Here is a 16,706-nt window from a genome sequence, read left to right on the forward strand (position 1 = left end):
AATGGCTTCAATGTTGGCTTCAAAATTTAATTATACTTCTCGTAAATAATGAGACTGGATAGCTATGTGAACTTGGCACCCGACTTTTCAAAAATTTTTTTTTTATAGAAAACGATGGTATTTTGTTTGTGCCTGATTGTACCTCCAATAGTTTCGTTTGTACCTCGACCAATTAATAATTAAAAAAAATTCAAAAAATGGTCAGCAACCTACATCGAGATTTTTGAAATCGGTTTTTCCCAATTCTTTAGAATCGTTTGTACCCGTTTGTACCGCTTTTTGTTTCGTTTGGTTGAAAATTAAATTTTCAACTATTGAGGTACAAAGGAAAAGAAATACGTTTCCGGCGGGTTCAAACGATTCTAAAGAATCGGGAAAAAACAGATTTTAAAAATCTTGAAAATTAACGAACTTCACTCTTACGCGGATCAACAATTACTATAAAATTTAAACTATTGAGGTACAAACGAAACGAAAAGCGGTACAAACGGGTACAAGCGATTCTAAAGAATCGGGAAAAACCGATTTCAAAAATCTCGATGTCGGGTGCTGACCATTTTTTGAATTTTTTTGAATTATTAATTGGTCGAGGTACAAACGAAACTATTGGAGGTACAATCAGGTACAAACGAAATACTATCGTTTTCTATAAAAAAAAATTAATTTTTGAAAAGTCGGGTGCCAAGTTCACATAGCTAGACTGGATTATAGTTCTATTTACAACGTTGGTTTCAAAATTTAATACAATGGAACAAACCGCACCTGAAAAATGATCCCTGGTCTCTTCTATTCGTCACGTTCCACCGACATTAAGAAAGATGTATCTCGAAAACTTCATTTGTCAAGTTGAGCAAGAAAAACGCACCGAACGAAAGAAAAATGAGTGACACCTACATCATACCGCTTCAGACGTCACGATGGAACGTATAGCAGACGATAAATCGCACTTTTCAGCCAAGTTTCGCGGCGATCAAGAGAATCGTATCTCCGACCATGGTTCGCGAGCAGAACAAAAATCGTATTAATCATTTCCTAGCAAAAGCGGATTTCAGAGTGTTCGCGCGAGTTCGACGAGGCTCGTCGCCGAAGCGTCCAGGGAAAGCTGAAAACTTCGAACTTCGACCGGGCGTGGGAGGATCGGAAGGATCGTTTCTCGAATTATTTGTCGGCAGCGACACGTTTCAGTTTCATCTCTCGCTTCGTTAGACTTAATTGAACGAGCAGCTTTCCTACGCCATTCCGAACTCTTCTTGTCCTTCGATTAGGCGAGGGGGAAACGCCGCTGGCGCGGATATAATAAGTTACATTGCACGTGAGAACTCGCGATAAGCAACCTTGTAAAGTATCCCTCTGACTGCGCACGTCTCAACTTGGAACGACTCTGTGTTTGGCACACTTTCTTACTTTTTACAGGAGAGAGGAGTGTTGCGATTAGAAGAGAATTTCTGGGTGGTTTTGATTCGAATTAATAGGGCTACTAGTAAAATATATCTTAAGAAGGTCTCTTGGTATCTAGAGTTTGATTTTGGATTACTGTTTTCATTCAATTATTTGTAAGTGGATTTTTATACTTGAGTAGAATTCTGCTGTTGTTGGTGAAAGTAAATATTTTATGATTATTGTTTAGAAACATAACAATAATTATACTATATAATATACAAGATACATATTGCTATGTATTATACAATTTATTATATAATACGTAGCAATATACAATTTATTGTATAATACATAGCAATATACAATTTATTGTATACTACATAGCAATATACAATTTATTGTATAATACTGAGTATATAAATCCATACAAATCACATTGTATATTATACAGTATATGATATACACAAATAATTGCCACCTTTCCTACTATATTTCCAACTATATATTTAAAAACATCAAAATAATTACATTATATAATACACAAAATATATATTATTATATGTTATACAATTTATTGTATAATACTGACTATATAAATCCATACAAATCACATTGTATATTATACAGTGTATGATATACAAAAATAATTGCCACCTTTCCTACTATATTTCCAACTATATACACAAAAACATGAAACTAATTACACTATGTAATATAGAAAATATATATTACTATATATTATACAATTTATACGTACAAATCACATATTATACAGTGTATATTATACATTATATAGTATACAAAAATAATGGCTACCTTTCTAACTATATTTTCATACTACAAGTACTAACTACATTTCCATGTTACTATCGCGCCCTCCCACGATAAATCGAGACTTCCAAGTAGACCTTTCGCTCTAGCATCGAAAAGTTAAGCGGAACTCGTTGTCTACTTAACGCTACTAATCATCATATTTCATTATTGTAAGTTATGACGGCGTATCCCCGCCTTACCATCGCGCCAGCTCCTCGTACGAGGAAAATACGGTTGCGATGCTGCAGTATAGTCAGCGTTGCGTTAATGCACAGGCTTTTGAGACTTTAGAGGCTAGAACCCAGAGGCCTCCATTACCTGGGGGGCCTCCAGAGATTAATTTCAGGCAATTTGATAAATTTCTGGCGCGAGGCAGAAACATTACCAGCTTTTGATATGAACACCCGTGTAGTAAACAATGGCGTGACTTTCGTTCTACTCACGGTTTAATGTCTATTGATGCAATTACTGGAGTACTAGTTCAAGTTTAACAACTGGAAATAATGTCAGAAATTTACAATTCACTAACAGTTCTGGGGAAATTTGTTTCCTGGAATCTGCAATCTTCGAAAACAAATGTTTTTATTTTATTCTATATTATTCTATATTGTATATTATACATTATTATTTATATGAATCGATAGCTCTGTATAGGTTCAGTTTTTCTTTTGCTTTTGGAGCACAGTTAAACACTATTGTATCAGTTGCATTGCAGTTTAAAAATTGTTATCCGAGCCAACGAATTAAATCGTAATTATAATGAATTTAAAGAAGATCTTGTCTACACTTTATATATTCCAAAATTCTTTTCCATATTGCAGTATAATTTTTACTGTATAGTGTACTCAACCACGTTAACTCCTTATTATTTTCAACTGTGATTCCATTTCATTTTGCGACGTTCACAAGCCAAGATAATGGGGTAATGATAATTCCTTTAGGAAGCGAGAAGTTCTATCCATAATTTTAGTCGGAGTCAAATCAGCTTCCAAGCGGTTCAAGTATTAGGGCAATCGTCGAATATTTTCCACTCCCTTCTAATAAGGGCATTCGACCCACATTTGTACCTCTAATTGGTTCCTTTTACTTGCTCAATTTTTATTTATTTTTAATTAATAAACACGAGGTGTCTCTAGCTAGTGAGCACGAGTAAAATCACTTTGACCTTGTGAAATGTATACTACGTGAAGGTGTCTTGTTAAAGTCGGTGTCACATTAACAAATAAAAAAAGATGATAAACTTTGTAAGAGAATTTCAGGATGGATATGTATGTATATTAACACGTATCTCTACGAAATGATTTTATCCGGAACGACAATATGGAAAAGAATGTTGGAGTAAATTTCATGATTTTCTGAAACCATTAAAAATAGCCCATTGATGTTACGACTAAAGATTGATATATTATCATACAATATTTAATTTCATTGTCAATTCCATAAGTAATTAACTTGTTTTGTTTTGTCCTATACTGCTTTTTTGATAATGCCTCACTCTTTGGTGGAAATATATTTTACAGAATTAAATTTGTCATAAAATGTATGTTATTAAATTATTATGCTTGCGTTAAATAAATACGCTTGCGTGTACCAATTATAGTACACGTAGCCTGAAGTTCAAATTTAACGTGTTCAGAAGTTATCAAAGATTGAAATTTGCTTCCTTCTAACATTTTTCCTTTGAATTGGTTTCAGCAACTAATCGAGAGTCCTCGTCCTTGGATAAGTTATCGAAAAATCGGCTGACGAATCAATAATCTCGGAAGACAAGTGAATCTCAATTGCCGTGGTGGTTCGTTGTGTGCGCTGGGCGTGCTATAATGTGGACACAGCTGGGACTGAATGCTCATCAGGACGAACGAGGTCAGGAGCGACGCAGAGATTTTCTAGAGATTTTCGCGACGACCGAAGCGGAAGTTGTTGCGTCTGAGAAATATCCTTCCGTCGAGGATGCGGTCTTAGTGGACTGGGGATCCGCAGGATCGGTAATGCTCTAAGAACGCACGCTGTGCATCGTGGCGTTTCACCAGCGACGTGTCAGAAAGGTAATGATTTCGAGAACGAAAAACAACTGTTTTTCGATAATCGAAGTCGAATATTACATGTTCAGTTTATTTTCTAAGTAGTGGAAAGGCATTTCGGAACGAGAAATACTTGAAATTCCAAATCAGTGCGAAGAAACTTTCTTCGCTAATTTCCCGAAAGATCTATCCAGAGTGTTTTTGAAAACGCAAAACCATTTTTCAGAATCACTCCCTTTTATGGAATTACAAAGTCCTTCACCTATTTTCAATCAGATGTTTCGTTACCGAGATATAAGTACTCAAAGATTCCAAGTGAAAGCTTTACAACGCGCCATTTGCATTCCAGTCAATTACAAAATGGCGAAGAACTTTTCAATTTCTAGTTACACCAAGCATTGATCCTAAAAAGGAACACACATTTGCACTAACATACTATACACATCTGTATGTTTTACAGCTTTACAATTTTTATGCGACTGGTCGAGTTAACCGATTTGTGCGGGTCAATTGATATTATTCGAGTGTTATAAGAACGAGTTCGACGACCTCCGACGCAGAGGATCGCCGTTGGCGCAGGTACGCATGCCGCTCGTCGGAATGCCGAAGGCAGTGATAGATCGTTGTTCGAACTTCGCTCCAGGGATCTGCAGCTTTTCTTTTTGCAGTTTGCGCTGCCGCGTCTGTAGACGACGGGCGTCCCTATTCCCAGCACACCTTCCACCAAACCCCGTGTTCCTTCTTGCAAGCCGGATATTGCGGAATCAGAGTGTATTGCGGCGCGTCCGCGTAAACGAGATCTGGTCGCAAGTTAACCCAAAAGGACCTCCCTGCATATACAATGGATTCCCTACGGAACTTCGAATTCCCGCTGGCTATTTGGTAAACACAGACAGAGACAGGTATTTCAGTATTCGCGTGGCTATATTTTCTGACTGTTTGAATCACCCGTCTTACCATACTTTAAAATGAATTCCAAGACAAAAGTATCGTCTAAAATATTTCCGGGGAAAATGTGACTTGGGAGGCTGGAAAAGAACAAACCTCGTGTTTCATTGTTTAGAGTTCTTTTTCATTTATAATGTGTAATATATGTTTATTTATTTATTGTCGCATCAGCTTGTAGGCCATCAGTGATTTACATGTAAAATAAATAGAGAATGACTTATGGTTAAAATAACTAATTCTTAAATCTAACAATAATTATAAATTCTATTTAGCATCAAATTTTATTTTAGAAGGTTGTCGTGTTTTGTTAATTCTTGTTTATATTGCTTGGGATATATTTGTCTTTTGTAAATAAGATATAATGTTTGATGTGCATTTTAGGTCTTCAGAGTGGTTATTGGTTGTTAATTATTCAAATACTGTTTAACGTCACCAACCCCATGGCCTTCTTCTAAAATAAGGCAATTTGACGAAAGTGACTAAATGGTTTAATATGGTAATTAATAATTTTATAACTGAGTTGGAATTCAGTAGAACCATTAGAAATTGTTCAAACACGATCTGTCATAACCTTAAGCAGTTGAACATGCACGTTTTCTTTAAATTGAGTACACATTTTTTAACGCATGTGGCTATTCACTTTTAGATAATCTCTAACATTATTTTAATATTTAATAACTCACAAGATTGTATAGTTTTAGATGAACCATCTTCTTCTTGAACCCTGTTTATAGAATTGAAAATACTAAGCAATATTACTTGAACCCAAAAAGTATAGGGCACAGCAAATAAATAGCAATAAATAAAAATTTAACTTGGAATTAACTAGAATCATCAAAAATTGTTCAAACATGATGTGCCATAACCTGAAGCAGTTGAACATGCATGTTTTCTTTAAATTGGGAGATATGTTGCTAATTGAGTACACATTTTTTAACAAATGTGGCTATTCACTTTTAGATAACCTCTAAAATTATTTCAGTATTTAATAACTCACAAGATTGTATAGTTTTAGATGAACCATATCCTTGAACCCTATTTATAGAATTGAAAATATTAAGAAATATTACTAGAGCACAAAAAGTACAGAACACAGCAAATAAATAGCAATAAATAACAATTTACTACAAAGAACTTTTCGTCTTCTTAAGTCTGTTTTAGAGTAAACGGAACAAAAATAAATTTAACACCAACAAAAGTAAGTTCACTCCACACTTTCATGCGAAATTTCGTCACTGCATAATGCGTAGGGTTTGAAAAAGCTTTTTGTCGTAATACCGGGCCTACATTCCGTTGCAAAGTTTAGCGCTGTGACGTCAGGCGGGAATTTATGGCATAAACACGCCTCGTGCCGATCTTGCACAATAAGTTCAGCTTTGTGGCGGCGGACTGAGTGTACCTGGATCAAGGCTCCAACTAGAGGTTGGCGGGTTCCAATTATCCCTTTAAGAGATTTTGGCTACCATGGAGGAATCCTTTGGTCTAAGCGACACTATTGTCTAAAACAATTACCGAGTGCATTGTGTTGCGCGAATAATTATCTGAGTCGTTGTCAGACCAGATCCCTTTCAAGGAATCCACTGTTTAATTAGTAATTCCCTCGTTCTCGGGTCCACTGTAGACAATTCTGCAGATTTCTTACCGTTACAGAGAAGTGATTCCGTTATTTTAGAAATATTCTACAACATCTAATTTTTCGAGCTTTATTCGCACGAATCGAAATAGGGGAGGACTTTGTTAAATTTTCCATGGCAGAAATCTACATAGTTTCGGCCATTCTGAAAGTGCTCGCAAGTACTTTCGTAGTTCAGCGAAACGATTTTCTCACAAAATAAATTTCAACTCGCGTATTTGCCTCGTTACTTTCTCGCCTAGCATAAACTCAGGCCACTCCAATTTGTCGGGGTGGTTCAGATGGAAAGCGAAAGGGTCAATGATCTTTCTAGATATCCCGGAGTGCCACAACATTGCCACTTTGAACCAACACTAATAATTAATGTCAACCAGAAGTTTCTAATTACGTGTTCCAAGGTAAACGGTAATCTCTAATTGGGAACGCGATAATTAACGCCTCGCAACAGGCAGATCGATATCGCCTGGCCGTGTTTATATCAAATTAGATTTTCCGGAAGCGTAATGTACTGGAATCGTCCGAACGAATTTTCTAATGAATTTCAGTGCATTGTTCGTTACAGACTAATAATTCAGACTAATAATACAGACTAATGCTTCTAAATTTTATTGCGTGATACCATCCTACATAATGAAATTATTATTTAATTCTTTGCAGTAGTAAAATAACCATAAATTCCTCCATCATTTTATTTTTCTTAATTTATTTCTCAATATTCCCATATTCCATTTCTATTTTTAACGAAATAACAAGTCAATTTTTAAATTTCCAATGTTCACAACTTTTCCTATTTTCCTATAATTGTTTCTTGTTTTCACGTTCCTAACATATTCCTCTTTTCTTCTTACCAGATTAATCAAATTATTTACTTTTGAATTTTGCAACCCACGAACTTCCTCGAGTAAACATATCCTGTAGTAACAGTCCATCTATCTTTTAATTCGATGAATATTCCACGCGCACTCAACAACTCGTGATTTTACATATAATTCACCGTGTTTTCTTTTTTGTTTAACGCAACAGAAAATTAGAACACGTTGCACGCGAGATACCGTCGACCAGGAAACATAAAAAAGAAAGAAATACGACAGAGCAGGTGAATTTATCGGGACGAATAACTGTATAATGCTTCTGTCGCTCCCGAAAAAAGTTGTTAAACGCACGCGATCGCGTTTATCGCGCGAGCATAAGGCTCCTGGGCGCTTTTCATTTATTTTATTACGGTTTGTCGAGTTTCCATCGATTATCATCGCGTTTATTGGACTGATTCATACATCGGGTCCGCAATTGTGGGGCGACGTTTGCCACGGAGAAATTCGTGTTGACGGAACGAAATAATTCTGCCATTTCGCTGCCGGAGACAAAATCATTTAATCAACTGAGCATTTGGAACGACAATACGCCCACGCATTATTCGGGATTCGAACTGTATTGTTCTTAATTGATTCGATCAATGCAGTTTGGACGCTACTGTAAACGTGGCTTTGCTCGGTGACATTTTGTTTTGGTAGTGTGTTATTGTTGATCGATTATTTGATTATTTTTATTTTAAAATCGTGTCATTTTCTAGGCACTTCTTTTATCGATGTTTTATTGAATATTTTTACTTTCTTCCACGCAGTGGCATATACATTTTGCTATAGAATATTTTCTTTGCAATATTTTCTTTGAATATTTTCTTCTCTGACTATGATGCAATAATCAAACTGAACATTCTATATAAATTCTCATAAAATTAAAGTCACTAGCACTGGTGTCTTCTTCGATTCCTAATATTTGTATATCATGCACAATAAAAATTAAGTAATAATCAAATTGAACATTTCATGTGAACTCTCATAAAATTAAATATCAAGTTTTTTTCCTGCTCGGGGGGAATAAGTGAATCTATTTAATTAAACTCGATTTAAAAATTAACCTACTTTCACCTGATTTCAAGAAATGGTTAATATACCAGAAACACATTTCTTTATACTTGAGGTAAATTAGAATAGATTCGTTCAACGAACAATTAAACTTCCTCTCGCGGAAGCATGTGTACGTTTAACTATGCTCAACTAACTAAATTTAACTATCTCTGACACGCTTAGATGCTCCCCCCATGATCGTTTTAAAAGCAACTTTTATCACGGTTTTCATGCAGCGCGCGATGATAGAAGTTTCAGTTTAACCGGATCACCGTGTTCGTTTTTCTCTGAACAAACATTTCCCTCGAAGTCAGTTTGGTAGCAGTTTTAAAACGTAAACTTCTAACGAGGCATCGTTATAATCTACGAGACATTCTAACGCTGTGCATTTCGCGTCGTTGTTTTTATCTATTTATTTATTTGATAAACGAGTTATCTCCCGCGTATGGATCGTACAGTATTTAATTGTAAGTAATTTAATTACTTTAGTGTAAATTTTCAATTAATACGAAATAAGATCAAATCGGGGTTATTTTCGAAAATTTAAATCTTCACTTATACTTCTTGGTAGGAAAAGCCAATTTACGTTAATACTTATTACTAATCGAAGAAGAAACCAGTACTAGTGATTTTAATTTTATGAGAATTCACATGAAATGTTCAATTTGATTATTGCATAATTTTTATTTTACACAATATATAAAAATTGCGAATCGAAGAAGACACCAGTGATATTTGAAATACACCAAATCCAACCATCATTTAATATACAGCGAAAGTAGAGTGCTCACTTTGATTCACTATGAAATTATCCTCCGGACGAAGCTTCCCGTTCAATTTTTTTTGGTTACTAGGACTTCATGTCGCTTCAAACTGAATATTTTTCTGTAGAAACGCCGGGAGGGTTCCTTTGAGAGGGAACTCGTCTCTCGTTAGCTCTGAACAGTGCAAAGTACCGTCCATAATATAAAAGCCGTGAATTTTTCACGTATTTTGTGGCAACTACAAAGGCGTCCCTATTCGGTTTTGCCTTTGCTTCGATTGCACACGATTTCGTGGAAAGCGTCCAGTTTTCATTGTTTGCAACCCCGTTCTAAGGCAGTCTTAAACAATGGAGGGCATTGGTTAATAAACTGATTTTAATAATCGACTCAAACCTCGGACAGATGATCTTTCAATCGTATAGAGTCAAAATCAAGAAACAAAATTATAATAAATGAAAAAGGAACTAAAATAATACAAATCTTCTCAAATATTTTAAATTTAAATAAAGCATAGTTTGAAGCATTAATTAGTTAATCGTTTTTATAAAGCAAATTTCACCGAACTTTTCAGCTGAAGTTTCGCTCTTTTTTAATTATTAATAACTAGACTGCGGATTTTTATGCATTTATAGGAAATTTGAATGTGCAAGAGACTACAAAATGCACACAGTATGCTTTCAAGATTTTATTTTGCATAAAGAAATACGCAGTCTATTAATAACTAATGATGACGAAAAGCAAAATTACCATTTGCAAAAGTTGAATAATACAAGAGCAAACATTTTCTGTGAACAAATAGCATAGCACAACTACATATAGAACAATAGTAAATAAAACTCGTTTACATTGGTTTTACAATGCTTTTTATTACTTTTTCATACGTGGTCTTTTCGAACTTCGATTGCAAGCATTTCAAACATTCCCTTTTGTCAGGTAAAACATTTCGAGAAACAAATGGAAAATAAACAACGTTTAATTCGTTGTTTCATCGACGAAAATTGCAATCTGGATTATCACAGAATAAAATTACGTTACACGTTGGACGAATAACATCTCATCCGAGAATTCATTCGAATAAACGTTGCAAATAAATCGTTGTGTAGAGTTACTCTTCACCGTCAATTAATCAAATAAAATTCTTCCCATCTCCGACGAGATACTGTATCGTTGGCGTTTGTAACGCTCAAACAACGGGCAAAACTTCGCTTGATTGCTCATTAGTCGTTGTCACGCGTTATTGGCATGTGTTGTGATGAATATCCATACGAATCCTGCTTATTGATAGATACTCACGAATACGAATGCGATGGACGCCTATGTATGTCCATATGTCGATGGGTAAATGTTGACTAACAGACGAAATACGTTCCAGCAATGCGTACTTACCATTGGCTACCGATAATGAAGCTTTTCATAAATTTTAGACTAGTATATGTTTTGTAGAAATAATTTAAAATTCCTTTTTTGCTGGTTGCAACAATCGTCCTTTACGTATCCATGAAAAATCTGATTTTGTTTATACTCTTTTTACAGAATTCGTTTATACATTGAACAGATTAAAATCCACTTAATATATTTTGTTGAATATCATGTTTTGAGTTTTGATGAATCATTAATGAAGAAGACACCCGGAGAATGAAAATATCAGTAATAACTAAAAATTCAAATGATAACTCTATAATTGTCCATAATTATCATTAAAATTTAAACCATTACGATAAATAAAAAACTAATCATGTTAAATATAAATACAGTCAGTGTAATAAGTATTCGTACAGCAACCAATTTAAAATAAAATTAATAAGAAAAGAAATGGGAGGTTAACATTAAAAGTTAATTTAAAACTTTAATTTATGCAAATTCTATTTTAAAAATATGTAGAAATGTTGGTTAATTATTTCTTCCCCTAAAATTTATTAAAAAAAGAAATACATGATATTTTATTTTGAATGGATTTCTGTACGAATACTTATTAGACTGACTGTAAATTCATTAACCAAGACCCAATTTTAAAAACTATAAAAATTAGTTAATTCACCATCAGCAGTAAATATTAGTTTGAAATTATGGATAATTATTAGGATCATATTTATTAATTCTAATTACATCAGGAATTTTACTGTCAACTCATTATTCTCCAAATATTTTTTATAGATTTAACAAAATGATCCATATCATTAAATATGTAAAATTTTCAAATGATCATAATTCTTGATCTTGTATTACTAATATAATACTAACTCTGAAGTAATTACACCTAGACATATCTACACCTGCACTCGAAAGGAAAAATAAATTCAATCACACCCACCATCCGAACGTTTCCAACTCTTTATTCTCAAAAAATATGGCGCACGTCATATAAAAAAGTTGCGAACAAATTTTATCAGTTCAGCTACGAATCAAGCGAAGAATCAAATTATTCCGACACACAGTATATTTTCTCCTAGTTTCAATCACAATAAATATTGCGTCGTAAAATCCAACGGAATTTCCAACGGACAAATTAATCACGTGTTTCTATGCGAAATAAACATTGGCCGCCCCTCGAATTCCTCGAATTGGCCTGGTTTCACCCTTTTTTTCGAAATGCTCGCGCTCATGCTACCGAAAGCCGGTTTCCTGGAAGAGGCGCGCCGATTGGAAAATTAAAATTTCGCCCGTAAACATCGAACCTCTTGTGAAGGGTAGGGGGAATTAGGCGTTCCACGAGGTCAGGAGAGACAGTTTATCGGTAACATTCGACGCGAACACTTCTAAATTATTCGGGCGACATATTTCGCGTCGGAGTTGCAGTTTGAGATTCCGCTACCAAAATCGAGTATTCTAAATTAATTTGGCGAGCAATATTTAGTAACCCGCGACGGTTCTGTGCGGTTTAGTGCGAATCCTGGATTTTCGGGCCTAAAGAGAATACCAATCTGCAGGATCGAATCTACGTGCAGGAATACGGATTCTTTTTGGTGAATTTCAGGTATTTAGATATTAAAAATCGAAGGATGTATTAATTTTGAGTATTCAAAGAAATATCAATAATTGTTTCGAAATTGTTTTTGAAATTCTCTCTATTTTTGGTCACTTTTTGTATCTGTTTGTTATATTTATCATAATTGATTATTAGAATATAATAACTAGAATATATTCATTAGCACTATTAATTAAAAATTATAGTTAAAGGTTCAGAGAAATGATTGAGGGTAAAAAGGTTAATTTAACTCAAGAATATTGATATTATTTTTTGAAACAATTACTCAATCACGTTCGAGTACCGTTCCATTCATAAATTAATTAGAAAATTGCATACACTTGCGGTCAATTAGAATTTTCAAAATAATAATTCGAGTGTCTCTTATTATCTTTTGAAACAATTACCCAATCACGTTCGAGTAAAGTTCCATTAATTAGAAGATTGCATACACTTGTGATCAATTTAGAATTTTTAAAATTATTATTCCAGTGTCTCTTTGCGAATTACGAATAATTAATTTCTCACAAATTACAGTACGCTTTATAACCTTCTTCAAAAAAGGAAAACCCGAGTATATCAACCAGTGAATTTTATTTTATAAAATATTCAGTCAACATCATTAAACACAGCCTGTTATCACACATAAATCCATCTTCATTCATCTTCCTTATTACAAAACCCAGAAATTATTACTCTCTTCTCATAAAAATGTTCCGTTTCCAGTACCCAATTTCCATTTTCTCGCAAACCAATAAACCCTCACTTGCAATTTAATCTTCATCCCGTTAGTCGTCATTACGAAATCCAAAATTGAATCATTTATTATTAGACTGCGGATTTTTATGCATTTATAGAACATCTGAACGTGCAAGAAAATATAGAATGAATACAGTAGCCAATAATATAAAAAATATTGAAAGTAACATTCATATTAAAATACTTGCAGAGTAAAATAAATTCCTACTGAGGTTCAGTTTTTGTAGGTACGTTTACAAAGTTTTTATTTTGCATAAAGATCCGCCGTCTATTTATTATTAACCCCTTGACATACAAATTAAATAAAACTTGATACGATTGAAAAATACTATGTATTTAATTTCGCTAAATTAAACTAGAAAGTGCTAGAAAAGACTACTTTTTTTAAAAAAAAATATTGAATTTTCATTGATAAGACTGACTCGTCATTGTATGTCAAGGGGTTAATCCATGTCACAAACGTCAACCCGATACAAAGAAAAATATTAACTACCTTTCAGAATCCACTTTAATAATATTCCGAGACCCCTTTTCGATAAAGACGGAACTCTTTCCTGCAAACTTTCCTCTGTCGTACACTTCTGTCAATACTCCGAGTCGCGGCACGATACCGAAGGACCGTTTCGCATTTTCTCGAGCCAGTTCCAAGTACGCGTTGTCGCAAAGAAATCCTCCGTCTACATTCCGGGCACGACGTTGCCTTTCCGTATTAAACACACAACATTTGCGAAACTCGCGGTTAACACAATCTGTCTCGTGGCACGTTCGCTTCTTTTAAATCTTAGTTTCCAGCCATAGCTTCCGCGCCGTCGGGAATAACTTAAAAGGATTCCTATGCTCCCCGAGGGCGTGCGTGAATGAGAATCGCAGGACTAATATCGTGCATTCGTCAACGACACGGCGAAAGCTCATCAAACGTAAAGCTTTCCTCTTTGGAGATTGGTACTTAGGTAATGTGTTCATTTCGCCATGAATTAATGGACGGTTCTGGCCAATCAGGGATGCTGGAACCAGCGAAGTTGCAATTAGAGTTCCACGTTACTCGAATGTGATATTATTTATTTCTTGAAAGTTTGGGTGAAAGAGAAATAGCTTTTGAAGAAATTGTTAGGTGGAGAAACCTGAATGAATTCTTTGAAATGATAGACAATATTTTTTGTAGGTTGTAGGAAAATATTTGTTGTAGGTAAAAGATTCATTATTTATACAATAAATATACGATAATCGTAGAATAGATGATGGATAGTTTGATCACTCTAAATAATTTATTTAGATTCTCCACGTATTCTAATGAATTACTATATTTTTTTTGTATTTTGTATGGGATGAATTCAGATGATAAAATCTAGGAAAATTGTTTATAACTCATACAACAAGTATACAATAACTTTAGAATAAATGATAGGTAATTTTCCATTCTGAATAGTTTATTTAGATTCTCCACGTAGTCTAACGAATAACTATATTTTTTTTTTATTGATTATGGGTTGAATTCAGATAATAAAATGTAGGAAAATTGTTTATAATTCATACAATAAGTATATGTACCATAATTTTAGAATAACTGATAGGTAATTTCTCATTCTGAATAATTTATTTAGATTTTTCAACTACTCTAATGAGCTATTGTTTCTCTTTTTACTCAAACTATCAAGCAATAAATTCCACGATCAACTCAACATTGCAAATTGACATACAGTACATATATACAGTCAGTGTAATAAGTAGAAATGTTGGTTAATTATTTCTTCCCCTAAAATTTATTAATAAAATAAATACATGAAGTTTTATCTTGAATTGGTTTCTGTACGAATACTTATTATACTGGCTGTACATACACTGTACATACATTGACATCTGGATGCATACTACGTATGCTTTTTTTTCGGGCGATGATAAAAAAAAACGTTGAAAAACATCGATTGGATCTCGCGAAATGGGGATGATAATCGCGGAATACTTCTCATTGCGTTTGAATATCAGCGAGATGGAAAACATTTTTCGGCACGACTGGATTACGAATAAAATCATCGAGAGGGAATATTCGCGTCGCGGATATTACGTATCTTGTCGAAACATTTTCGGACGCGTTTGTATCGTGATATCTCTATTCGGTGACTAGTTTCAGGAAGATTAAAAGGCACCCAGTTAAACTGTGTTAGATTCTAATCAACTAAAATAAACTGATCAGTTGACTCAATCTACCTAAAATTCCAAAATATTCAGTTTGCATTAAAAGAAAGAAAACATTAATAGGAAATATTTCTGCTTTTTGATACTTCTACAGGGTGTCCCAAAAATGTTGGAGGGCTTCGAAAGGGGTGGTTCGGGGGGTGATTTGAAACAACTTTTTGCTTAGCGAAACTGTGTGCTATAAATATCTTCTTTAATATCTTGTTAACGAAGCCACTGACAACATTTTCGTTAAGTAAAAAGTTGATTCAAGTCACCCCTCGAACCTCCCCTTTCAGGAACCTCCGACATTTTTGGGACACCCTGTCTATATTTCACATATATGTTAAACGTTCATAGTTTTCAATGGCAAAGAAATCGATTAACTAATATAATATATTGGGTTTATGTAGGGTGATTATTAGACTAGGAATGTTTATGCTAATTGATATGTTTATTTGCACAAAAATAAAAGTAATTACTAGACTGCGGATCTTTATGCAAAATAAAATCTTCGCAAACGTGCCTAAAAATTGAACCTAAATAGGAATTTATTTTATTCTGTAAATATTATAACATGAACTTTACTTTCAATCTTTTTTATATTCTTGCAAATTGTTTGCATTTTGTAGTTTCTTGCACATTTAAATTTCCTACAAATGCATAAAGATCCGCAGTCTGGTAATTACTTAAATAAAAGTATGTCTTGTTTTCTGAACATTATAACGTGGATTATTTATATTATACACTAGCCGTCAAAAAAAACGGGACACTATTTTAAAACGTCATAACTCCGAGAGTTTTTAACTGATCTTCGGGAAATTTCGTGAGGTTCAGTTTTGAGGTGTCCTCTGGGTGTGTGCAAAGTTGCATTGACGAGGGTTGATGAGAAAGGGTTAATTCACCCCGTCCCTAAAGGGGTAATGCAGAAAAACGGCACTTCTGAAGAGTCCAGGGGCGAAAGAAGGGGGTGAAAAAATCAAAAAAACCTTCGAGGCAGCTCTGTTTGATGCCTCCTACAAAATACACCCCTTGAAATCGCTCTCGGACAAACCCAACCCTCACACCCCCCCCCCCCCCCCCTAAAATCCACAATTTTTGGCCGACAGTCCCGATTTTGGACTCGATGCATTCTCTAGACTCCCCTGATCCAGGAAATACCATCACTCATGCCATGCACCCCATAGCCACCCCTTGAGGGGGTGGAACAGCTCGCGATTTTTCAATCCCCTTCGTAAGGGAGAACTTCCAGACATCAAAGAGCGATGAAATTCACCATGTTTGTTCTCGATACATGAAGAATGAAAGCCCAACAGATCCCGTTTCGAAAACTACCCCCTGAGC

At 34.5% G+C, this 16,706-nt stretch overlaps 1 protein-coding gene and 1 long non-coding RNA gene across 2 annotated transcripts in view; one reads left to right on the forward strand and one right to left on the reverse strand.

Annotated features, from left to right (window-relative positions):
• LOC128878250 (uncharacterized) overlaps positions 1-16,706 on the reverse strand; it is a 246,294-nt gene that overhangs the window by 105,572 nt on the left and 124,016 nt on the right. The window lies entirely within an intron of this gene.
• The window catches only part of LOC128878251 (uncharacterized), a 63,017-nt gene continuing 58,632 nt past the window's right edge, over positions 12,322-16,706 (forward strand). The window contains exon 1 of the long non-coding RNA XR_008457366.1: positions 12,322-12,440. This is a non-coding gene — a long non-coding RNA (uncharacterized LOC128878251). The remainder of the gene's footprint in view (positions 12,441-16,706) is intronic.

The sequence above is a fragment of the Hylaeus volcanicus genome, chromosome 6, assembly GCF_026283585.1.
Source record: "Hylaeus volcanicus isolate JK05 chromosome 6, UHH_iyHylVolc1.0_haploid, whole genome shotgun sequence".
Lineage (NCBI taxonomy): Eukaryota > Metazoa > Arthropoda > Insecta > Hymenoptera > Colletidae > Hylaeus > Hylaeus volcanicus.